Consider the following 12,815-nt stretch of genomic DNA (forward strand, 5'->3'; position numbering starts at 1 on the left):
AATCTTGGTTGGACTAGCCAGCCTGTTGCATTATCGCATTTACCTGCAACAATGACGTCAGGCCAGGCAGGCTAATCTATTAGGATTTTATGATGTTGTCAGGGAAGAGATGGATCACAGGTCTTCTTTTCAGCAGTCACAGGTTAATGAGGTCGCCCCTGGATCTGGTGCTTAGCTGATTTGCAGTATCTCATCTATGCATACATTACTTATCTTGAGCTACGTCCTGAATTTTACTAAACAGCTGCAATCACTATTCTGCTGGTGCAGTCACTGTGTACCAGGGGTGGATTAAGGGTAGCCAGGGCCCCGGGCTGTTCAGACACTGTGGGCCCCCCCGGTCATGTGACGGGGGGCATGTGACGGGGGTCATGTGACGGGGGTCATGTTATACCTGAACCAGATTATTCCAGAAAAATGGCCGGGCCCTACTCTACTGTAACCTATTAAATATTTGTTAAAATATGCAATACAATTTAGGTATATTTTGACCAATATCACAAACAAGGAACAAATACCACCGAACCATGACCAGACCACAAATTACAACCACAGTGATCGAATAATATCACATACAAGGAACACCGCACCATGTCAAGAACACATATTACCACCACTTGGTGACCAAACAGCACATACAAGGGACAAATACCACAACACCATTTCCAGACCACATATTACCACCACATAGTGACTGAATACTACAATACTGATCAGTAAAAAAAAAACACAATACTATCACCATAAGTGCCAGTATTCACAGGAGATCTGTACTTAGTATGCAGTGTCTGTGTAGAGGTAATACAGAGATCACTGGTGGTATTATACACAGGAGCTCTGTATATAATGTATAGGTAATACAGTGATCACTGGTGACATTATACACAGGAGCTTTGTATATAGTATACAGTGTATAGTGTCAGTGTATAGGTAACACTGAATCACCAGTGATGTCTCTAGGTGAAGTCCTTCATCTTTCATCCAGCACAGACCGCCATCACTTCATCCAGCCAGGACTCGTTTCTGCAGGAAATAACACAGTTATTTCAAGCTCCGCTTGCAGAACACATTACTTAATTTTTCACAACTTCTACATTACACCACATGAAGAAAAAAAGGCGACATAGTGTCACTCTGCACAGTAACGGACCCCCCCCCCATTTAAAACAGTATACTCAAAAAATAAAATAAATACATCACTGCAGTAATAATATTCCTTAATTAGCCTCTATGGTAATAATATTCCCCATCCTGGCCCCGTTTATTTAATTCCTGGCTCCAGCCATATGTTCTTCCATCCTGCCCTCATGAGTATCCATTCTACCCCATATGATCTCCCCATCCTGCCCCATCTGTCTCCATCGTATCCATCCTGCCCCATGTCTTTCATTCTGCCCCATCTCTCCAATTATGCCCCGTATCTACATTCTGCCCATGCCTCCAGTCCTGCCCCCAGTGTGTCCAGCAATCTGCCCCAGTATGTCCACCATATTGCCCCAGTGTCCAGCAATCTGCCCGTGTCCAGCATTGCCCCCAGACAGTGTGTCCAGCAATCTGCCCCAGTGTCTGACTCCAGCATATTGCCCCCAGTGTGTCAAGCAATCTGCCCCAGTGTGTCCAGCATTGCCCCCGACAGTGTGTCCAGCAATCTGCCCCAGTGTCTCCAGCATTGCCCCAGTGTCTCCAGCAATCATCTGCCCCAGTGTGTCCTCCAGCATTGCCCCCAGTGTGTCCAGCAATCTGCCCCAGTGTCTCCTCCAGCATTGCCACCAGTGTGTCCAGCAATCTGCCCCAGTGTCTCCAGCATTGCCCCAGTGTGTCCAGCAATCATCTGCCCCAGTGTGTCCTCCAGCATTGCCCCCAGTGTGTCCATAGTATATACATCACATAGCACTCAGCCGTATTCTAGGCTAGCGTGAGTGCCGACTAAGGGTATGTTTCCACGTTCAGTAAATGCTGTGGATTCGATGCTGCGTAGAGCCACAGCGTCCAATCTGCAGCGTCCAGCATAGTGGAGGGGATTTCAAGAAATCCCGTCTCCACTATGTGTGTACAGATGCCCACGGGTTCCCTGCATATACGCACGTGCGGTGCACCTTTATAGACATCAGTATGTCTATTTATCTTGTGGAGACGATCAGTCTCCGCAAGATAAATATCACAGTCTAATTTATAGGGTACAGTGATTCCACACGGCTCAGTGAACACATCTGGAATCACCGCGTGTACAAAAGTCGGCAGCGCGGACATGTGCTGTGTCCAAAGCGCTGCCTAAGGCCATGTGCACACGCTGCAGATTCCGTTGCGGAATTTTCCACAGCGGATTTGATTAAATCCGCAGTGCAAAAAGTACTGCAGATTTATCGCGTTTTTTTGTGCGGTTTCCACAGCGGTTTTAGACACCTGCGGATTTTTAATATGGAGCAGGTGCCAAACAGCTGCGGATTCCACACAAAGAATTGACATGCTGCGGAAAATAAACCACAGCGTTTCCGCGCGTTTTTTTCCGCAGAATGTGCACAGCGGTTTTTGTTTTCCATAGGTTTACATTGTACTGTAAACGCATGGAAAACTGCTGCGGATCCGCGTCAAAAACCGCAACGTGTGCACATACCCTAATCCTGAGCGTGGAAACATACCCCAAGAGCCTTTATTCCCCCTGCAATATACAGTGCGTGTGATACGTATGATAGATATCTATGCATAGTGTGTGGTGATGTGACATATCTCTGGAAGGTGAGCCTATTCTTCAGCTATAAAGCCTGATGCACAGTGTCCTACTGACCCCCTGCAGAGAAGGATGAGGCTGCTGTGTCCCATCTGCCCCCTGACAGGACTCAGCAGCTCCAGTCTGAACGTTTTTCAGAGCAGTTTGGAGAGACACCTGTGGGAATCTTCAGAGAGCGCTGCTGTGTCTCAGCAGCCTTAAGGTACCTTCACAGGAAACGACGCTGCAGCGATAGCGACAACGATGCGATCGCTGCAGCGTCGCTGTTTGATCGCTGGAGAGCTGTCACACAGACCGCTCTCCAGCGACCAACGATGCCGAGGTCCCCGGGTAACCAGGGTAAACATCGGGTTGCTAAGCGCAGGGCCGCGCTTAGTAACCTGATGTTTACCCTGGTTAACAGCGTAAAATGTAAAAAAAACAAACAGTACATACTCACATTCGCGTCCCCCGGCGTCCGCTTCCTGCACTGACTGACTGACTGAGCGCCGGCAGTAGCAGGGCACACCGGTGACGTCACCGCTGTGCTGTGCTTTCACTTTCACTTTGCGGCGCTCAGTCAGTGTGGGAAGCAGACGGCGGGGGATGCGAAGGTGAGTATGTACTGTTTGTTTTTTTTACATTTTACACTGGTAACCAGAGTAAACATCGGGTTACTAAGCGCGGCCCTGCGCTTAGTAACCCGATGTTTACCCTGGTTACCAGTGTAAAATATCGCTGGTATCGTTGCTTTTGCTGTCAAACACAACGACACACGGCGATCGGACGACCAAATAAAGTTCTGAACTTTATTCAGCGACCAGCGACATCACAGCAGGATCCTGATCGCTGCTGCGTGTCAAACTAAACGATATCGCTAGCCAGGACGCTGCAACGTCACGGATCGCTAGCGATATCGTTACAAAGTCGTTTCGTGTGAAGGTACCTTTAGGCTTCTCTGCAGGAGGTGGGGGAGGGGGTCACCAGCACAGACTGCGCTGTGCTCTTATCTCCATCTATAGACAGGGGTCAGGACATAGTAATCCTCAGTGAGCGGCTCCTGTGCTGATAGTATGGACAGCGGCCAGCTCACTGATGATGCGTCTGCTGCAGGGACTGGACTGCTGCAGCCTGTCCTCACACCGTCCATACACCTCACCAGTGTCACCAGCACATGCATTGCTCACACACTCACCGGGGGCTGCGCTGCTCACTGACTGTGGAGAGAGGATGCTGCACTGAGCCCGCGCTCAGCAGGGATTGGACGGTGGAGTCCCGCCCTCCTGTGGCTCAGCACTGGCTGCTTCAGCACAGCCATCTGTCACAGTGATGCTCCTCCTCCTCCCTCCTCACGTCGCTGCGGTTTCTGAAACTGACGGGGGGGGCCCATAAATCAGTAAGGGACGGGTATGTAATAATGCCCTGATGGCGGCGGCCGGCGGGCAATCTGGGCGGTAGCCCAGGGCCCCCCCCACACCACTGGGCCCTGGGCTACCGCCCAGATTGACCCTCTTGTAATCCGCCCCTGCTGTGTACATTCATTACATTACTGACCCTGAGTTACATCCTGTATTATACTACAGAGATTCACTCACTATTCTGCTGGTGCAGTCACTGTGTACATACATTACATTACTGATCCTGAGTTACATCCTGTATTATACTCCAAAGCTGCACTCTCTATTCTGCTGGTGCAGTCACTGTGTACATACATTACATTACTGATCCTGAGTTGCATCCTGTATTATAACCCAGAGCTGCACTCACTATTCTGCTGGTGCAGTCACTGTGCACATACATTGCATTACTGATCCTGAGTTACATCCTGTATTATACCCCAGAGCTGCACTCACTATTCTGCTGGTGCAGTCACTGTGTACATACATTATATTACTCATCCTGAGTTACATCCTGTATTATACCCCAGAGCTGCACTCACTATTCTGCTGGTGCAGTCACCGTGTACATACATTACATTACTGATCCTGAGTTACATCCTGTATTATACTCCAGAGCTGCACTCACTATTCTGCTGGTGCAGTCATTGTGTTCATACATTACATTCTTGATCCTGAGTTACATCCTGTATTATACCCCAGAGCTGCACTCACTATTCTGCTGGTGCAGTCACTGTGTACATACATTACATTACTGATCCTGAGTTACATCCTGTATTATACCCCAGAGCTGCACTCACTATTCTGCTGGTGCAGTCACTGTGTACATACATTACATTACTGATCCTGAGTTACATCCTGTATTATACCCCAGAGCTGCACTTACTATTCTGCTGTTGCAGTCACCATGTACATACATTACATTACTGATCCTGAGTTACATCCTGTATTATACCCCAGAGCTGCACTCACTATTCTGCTGGTGCAGTCACTGTGTAAATACATAACTGATCCTGAGTTACACCCTGTATTATACCCGAGAGCTGCACTCACTATTCTGCTGGTGCAGTCACTGTGTACATACATTACATTACTGATCCTGAGTTACATCCTGTATTATACTCCAAAGCTGCACTCTCTATTCTGCTGGTGCAGTCACTGTGTACATACATTACATTACTGATCCTGAGTTGCATCCTGTATTATAACCCAGAGCTGCACTCACTATTCTGCTGGTGCAGTCACTGTGCACATACATTACATTACTGATCCTGAGTTACATCCTGTATTATACCCCAGAGCTGCACTCACTATTCTGCTGGTGCAGTCACTGTGTACATACATTATATTACTGATCCTGAGTTACATCCTGTATTATACCCCAGAGCTGCACTCACTATTCTGCTGGTGCAGTCACCGTGTACATACATTACATTACTGATCCTGAGTTACATCCTGTATTATACTCCAGAGCTGCACTCACTATTCTGCTGGTGCAGTCACTGTGTTCATACATTACATTCTTGATCCTGAGTTACATCCTGTATTATACCCCAGAGCTGCACTCACTATTCTGCTGGTGCAGTCACTGTGTACATACATTACATTACTGATCCTGAGTTACATCCTGTATTATACTCCAAAGCTGCACTCTCTATTCTGCTGGTGCAGTCACTGTGTACATACATTACATTACTGATCCTGAGTTGCATCCTGTATTATAACCCAGAGCTGCACTCACTATTCTGCTGGTGCAGTCACTGTGCACATACATTACATTACTGATCCTGAGTTACATCCTGTATTATACCCCAGAGCTGCACTCACTATTCTGCTGGTGCAGTCACTGTGTACATACATTATATTACTGATCCTGAGTTACATCCTGTATTATACCCCAGAGCTGCACTCACTATTCTGCTGGTGCAGTCACTGTGTTCATACATTACATTCTTGATCCTGAGTTACATCCTGTATTATACCCCAGAGCTGCACTCACTATTCTGCTGGTGCAGTCACTGTGTACATACATTACATTACTGATCCTGAGTTACATCCTGTATTATACCCCAGAGCTGCACTCACTATTCTGCTGGTGCAGTCACTGTGTACATACATTACATTACTGATCCTGAGTTACATCCTGTATTATACCCCAGAGCTGCACTTACTATTCTGCTGTTGCAGTCACCATGAACATACATTACATTACTGATCCTGAGTTACATCCTGTATTATACCCCAGAGCTGCACTCACTATTCTGCTGGTGCAGTCACTGTGTACATACATTACATTACTAATCCTGAGTTACATCCTGTATTATACCCCAGAGCTGCACTCAATATTCTGCTGGTGCAGTCACTGTGTACATACATAACTGATCCTGAGCTACACCCTGTATTATACCCCAGAGCTGCATTCACTATTCTGCTGGTGCAGTCACTGTGCACATACATTACATTGCTGATCCTGAGCTACATCGTGTATTATACCCCAGAGCTGCACTCACTATTCTGCTGGTGCAGTCACTATGTACATACATTACATTACTGATCCTGAGTTACATCCTGTATTATACCCCAGAGCTGCACTTACTATTCTGCTGGTGCAGTCACTGTGTACATACATTACTGATCCTGAGTTACCCGCTCTATTATACCCCAGAGCTGCACTCACTATTCTGCTGGTGCAGTCACTGTGCACATAAATTACATTACTGATCCTGAGTTACATCCTGTATTATACCCCAGAGCTGCACTCACTATTCTGCTGGTGCAGTCACTGTGTAAATACATAACTGATCCTGAGTTACACCCTGTATTATACCCGAGAGCTGCACTCACTATTCTGCTGGTGCAGTCACTGTGTACATATATTACATTGCTGATCCTGAGTTACACCCTGTATTATACCCGAGAGCTGCAATCACTATTCTGCTGGTTCAGTCACTGTGTACATACATTACATTACTGATCCTGAGTTACATCACGAATTATACTACAGAGCTGCACTCACTATTTTGCTGGTGCAGTCACTGTGTACATACATTACATTACTGATCCTGAGTTACATCCTGTATTATATCCCAGAGCTACACTCACTATTCTGCTGGTGCAGTCACTGTTGTGAGGCAGTGACCCCTGTTACAGCTAGGGGGCGCTGTATGTGCTCTGCAGAATGTGCATGGAAACGTAGTGAGGCCATGAGGCCGTATTACAGACACAGGTGTGGCTGTACCTAGAATAATGAAGCAGTGACTGATTAAAAAGCCATGTAGTAGTGGGGGAGGTGTATCAGTGTGTTCTTGGAAGCAGACAGGGCAGTTGTCTGCAGAGCTCTCTCTGTGTGGAGCAACACAGAGGCTAAAGGAACCAGAGAGACTGACACCCTGCGTCTTGGGCTCTCTTATGTGTACCCGGCTGCACTCCAGAGGATAAAGAGTGCAGTACACTGAGTGAGTACAGAGACTTGTTATCGGAATGCGGTCACCCAGGGAAACTGGACAGAGGGAAGTTCGGCCTGTGTATTGACTGTGTCATATAGCCATGCATTATTAATGGACTGTATGAAGAAGCCGTATTCTCTATTGACTGTGTGAAGTAACACAATAAAAGAACTTTTGTTTGAAGTTGTTTGGGTCACTGCCGTTTCACTGTGTATGGTCATACCGCTGCTAGGGTTGAGCGAAACGGGTCGATCATTTTCAAAAGTCGCCGACTTTTGGCTAAGTCGGCGTCTCATGAAACCCGATCCGACCCCTGTGCTTGTCGGCCATGCGGTACGCGACTTTCGCGCCAAAGTCGCGTTTCAATGACGCGAAAAGCGCCATTTCTCAGCCAATGAAGGTGAACGCAGAGTGTGGGCAGCGTGATGACATAGATCCTGGTCCCCACCATCTTAGAGAAGGGCATTGCAGTGATTGGCTTGCTGTCTGCGGCGTCACAGGGGCTATAAAGGGGCGTTCCCGCCGACCGCCATCTTACTGCTGCTGATCTGAGCTTAGGGACAGGTTGCTGCCGCTTCATCAGAAGCAGGGAGAGCGTTAGGCAGGGTCCACTAACCACCAAACCGCTTGTGCTGCAGCGATTTCCACTGTCCAACACCACCTTCGGTGTGCAGGGACTGTGGAAGCTATTTTTTTTTTTTTTTCCCCTCAGCGCTGTAGCTCATTGGGCTGCCCTAGAAGGCTCCGTGATAGCTGTATTGCTGTGTGTACGCCACTGTGGAAACCAACTGCTTTTTTCAAAGCACATATCCTCTTGTTCCTTCCTTTCTGCACAGCTATCTTTTCTGTTTGTCCACACTTTTTATTTAATTTGTGCATCAGTCCACTCCTATTGCTGCCTGCCATACCTGGCTTACATTACTGCAGGGAGATAGTAATTGTAGGACAGTTTTTTTTTTTTTTTTGTTTTTTTTTGTGGGAGATTAAGATTGGCATTTCTGCTACAGTGCCATCCCTGTGTGTGCCATCTCTCACTGAGTGGGCCATAGAAAGCCTATTTATTTTTTCCGTGATTTGTGTTCTAAAATCTACCTCAACACAAAAACACTACATCAATCAGTGGGAGAAAAATATTGGCCTCAGTCAGGGCTTGTGTGCCACTGCTGTGTGTGCTATCTCTCATTCAGTGGGCTATAGCAAGCCTATTTTTTTTTTTTTTTTTTTTTTTTAATATTATTTGGTTTCTAAAGTCTCCCTGAAAAAAAAAAACCTAAAAAAACAGTGGGAGAATAATATTGCCCTTTCAGCTTGTGTGCCAGTCTTGACTCCTGGGTGTGCCACCTCTGTCCCTCTCATTCAGTGGGCCATAGAAAGCCTTGTTTTTTTTTTTTTTTTTAATATTATTTGGTTTCTAAAGTCTCCCTGAAAATAAAAAAAAAATACATAAAAAAACAGTGGGAGAGTAATATTGCCATTTCAGCTTGTGTGCCAGTCTTGACTCCTGGGTGTGCCACCTCTGTCCCTCTCATTCAGTGGGCCATAGAAAGCCTTGTTTTTTTGTTTTTTTTTTAATATTATTTGGTTTCTAAAGTCTCCCTGAAAATAAAAAAAAAAAAACATAAAAAAACAGTGGGAGAGTAATATTGCCCTTTCAGCTTGTGTGCCAGTCTTGACTCCTGGGTGTGCCACCTCTGTCCCTCTCATTCAGTGGGCCATAGAAAGCCTTGTTTTTTTTTTTTTTTTTAATATTATTTGGTTTCTAAAGTCTCCCTGAAAATAAAAAAAATACATAAAAAAACAGTGGGAGAGTAATATTGCCATTTCAGCTTGTGTGCCAGTCTTGACTCCTGGGTGTGCCACCTCTGTCCCTCTCATTCAGTGGGCCATAGAAAGCCTTGTTTTTTTGTTTTTTTTTTAATATTATTTGGTTTCTAAAGTCTCCCTGAAAATAAAATAAAAAAAAACATAAAAAAACAGTGGGAGAGTAATATTGCCCTTTCAGCTTGTGTGCCAGTCTTGACTCCTGGGTGTGCCACCTCTGTCCCTCTCATTCAGTGGGCCATAGAAAGCCTTGTTTTTTTTTTTTTTTTTAATATTATTTGGTTTCTAAAGTCTCCCTGAAAATAAAAAAAAAATACATAAAAAAACAGTGGGAGAGTAATATTGCCATTTCAGCTTGTGTGCCAGTCTTGACTCCTGGGTGTGCCACCTCTGTCCCTCTCATTCAGTGGGCCATAGAAAGCCTTGTTTTTTTGTTTTTTTTTTAATATTATTTGGTTTCTAAAGTCTCCCTGAAAATAAAAAAAAAATACATAAAAAAACAGTGGGAGAGTAATATTGCCATTTCAGCTTGTGTGCCAGTCTTGACTCCTGGGTGTGCCACCTCTGTCCCTCTCATTCAGTGGGCCATAGAAAGCCTTGTTTTTTTGTTTTTTTTTTAATATTATTTGGTTTCTAAAGTCTCCCTGAAAATAAAAAAAAAATACATAAAAAAACAGTGGGAGAGTAATATTGCCATTTCAGCTTGTGTGCCAGTCTTGACTCCTGGGTGTGCCACCTCTCTCTCTAATTGTGGGCCATAGAAAGCCTTTTTATTTTTTTCCTTCATTTGTGTTTTAAAATCAACCTCAACACAAAAACACTACATCAATCAGTGGGAGAAAAATATTGGCCTCAGTCAGGGCTTGTGTGCCACTCCTGTGCGTGCCATCTCTCATTCAGTGGGCCATAGAAAGCCTTGTTTTTTTGTTTTTTTTTAAATATTATTTGGTTTCTAAAGTCTCACAGAGAAAAAAAAAAAAAAAAATTAGGTGGGAGATTAATATTGACATTAGTGCTTGAGTGACAGTCCTGCGTGTGTGTCATCTCTGTGATTTGGTGTCACAGAAAACAGAGTGTGTAACATTGTGCCTGATTTTCCTTGTGGTCTCACCAACCTGTTAAGGGATATTGAAATCATACTGAAGTTATAGCTCACCGTGTAAGTTGTTTGACAGCAACAAATAAAGTTAGTTTGGTTACGATTTTTAAACAATGAGGAAGTCTGGTGCAAGAGGTCGTCGTGGGCGTTCATTGTCAGCTGGTAATGATGGTAGTGGTAGTGGAGCATCAGGTGGTCGTGGGGATAAAAATATTCCACCTAAGTCTGGAGCTGTGGAGCCAGTTTCGTCGTCAGGCTACACAAGGCCTCGAACGCTCTCTTTTCTGGGAGTAGGAAAACCGCTTTTAAAGGCTGAGCAGCAACAGCAAGTTTTGGCTTACATTGCAGACTCAGCCTCTAGCTCTTTTGCCTCCTCTTCCGAAACTGGTAAATGTAAAAGCAGCGCGTCGCTTGTGGATGTTCACGGTCAGGGACAAGTCGCTTCCTTGTCCTCCTCAGCAAAAACTACAACAAGAGAGAAGGATGCAGCAGGCGACACAACGGGTCACTCCATGGAGCTCTTTACACATACCGTCCCTGGCTTAGAAAGTGAAACATTTAACAGGCCATGCCCATTACAAGTAGATTCTGACATGGAGTGCACTGATGCACAGCCACAGCCAGAGTACTATGCTGCTCCTTTGACTCAGACCACCACATTGCCCTCTCAGGGTACAGATCCACAATCAGACCCTGATGAGACTATGTTGCCCCGCCACGAACGCTATACCACCGACCGACACAGTGACACAGACGAAGTTGCACACGAGCTCGAAGAGGAGGTAATAGATGACCCAGTTATTGACCCCGATTGGCAGCCATTGGGGAAACAGGGTGCAGGCGGCAGTAGTTCAGAAGCGGAGGTGGAGGAGGGGCCGCAGCAGGCATCAACATCGCAACAGGTTCCATCTGCCGGGCCCGTATCTGGCCCAAAACGCGTGTCAAAGCCAAAACCTGTTGGAGGACAGCGTGGCCATCTGGTTAAAGCTCAGTCTGCAATCCCTGAAAAGGGATCCGAGTCTAGGAAGAGCGCAGTCTGGCATTTTTTTAAACAACATCCAACTGATCAGCGCAAAGTCATCTGTCAAAAATGTTCAACTAGCTTAAGCAGAGGTCAGAATCTGAAAAGTCTAAATACTAGTTGCATGCATAGACACTTAACCACCATGCATTTTCAAGCCTGGACTAACTACCAAACGTCCCTTAAGGTTGTAGCACCCTCGGCCAATGAAGCTAGTCAGCAACGCAACATCCCTTCCGTCACTGTAAGGCCACCATTTTCCGCACCACCGGCAGTATCTGTGCAGGTTTCTTTGCCAGCCAAAAGCAGTCAGGGTCAGGGAATCACCAGTTTAGTAGGAGGAAATATTGCATCTAGGGCACCGGCGGAAACAATACCGTCTCCAACCGTCTCTCAGTCTGCCATGTACACCGGCACACCCGAAAGTTCCACGATCTCCTGCTCTCCAGTCCAGCTCACCCTACATGAGACTCTGGTTAGAAAAAGGAAGTACTTATCCTCGCATCCGCGTACACAGGGTTTTAACGCCCACATAGCTAGACTAATCTCGTTAGAGATGATGCCCTACCGTTTAGTTGAAAGCGAAGCTTTTAAAGCCCTGATGGAGTACGCTGAACCACGATACGAGCTACCTAGTCGACACTTTTTTTCCAGAAAAGCCATCCCAGCCCTGCACCAGCATGTTAAACAGCGCATCGTCCATGCACTTAGGCAATCTGTGAGTACAAAGGTGCACCTGACTACAGATGCATGGACCAGTAGGCATGGCCAGGGACGTTATGTGTCCATCACGGCACACTGGGTGAATGTGGTGGATGCAGGGTCCACAGGCGACATCAATTTAGGGACAGTTGTGCCTAGCCCACGGTCTAGGAAACAGTTGGCTGTAGGCGTTCGCACCCCCTCCTCCTCCTCCTCGTCCTCCTGCAGAAGCTACAGCTCTTCCACAGAACGCAGTCGGCCAACCACTCCATCGGCAGATGACACTGTTGCACACCAGTTGTCCCATTATGGGCCAGCTACTGCCAAGCGTCAGCAGGCTGTATTGGCTATGAAGTGTTTGGGCGACAACAGACACACCGCGGAAGTTCTGTCCGAGTTCTTGCAACAAGAAACGCAGTCGTGGCTGGGCACAGTAGATCTTGAGGCAGGCAAGGTAGTGAGTGATAACGGAAGGAATTTCATGGCTGCCATCTCCCTTTCCCAACTGAAACACATTCCTTGCCTGGCTCACACCTTAAACCTGGTGGTGCAGTGCTTATTGAAAACTTATCCTGGGTTCTCCGACCTGCTCCTCAAAGTGCGTGCACTTTGCTCACATATC

Source organism: Ranitomeya variabilis, chromosome 2, assembly GCF_051348905.1.
Source record: "Ranitomeya variabilis isolate aRanVar5 chromosome 2, aRanVar5.hap1, whole genome shotgun sequence".
Classification (NCBI taxonomy): domain Eukaryota; kingdom Metazoa; phylum Chordata; class Amphibia; order Anura; family Dendrobatidae; genus Ranitomeya; species Ranitomeya variabilis.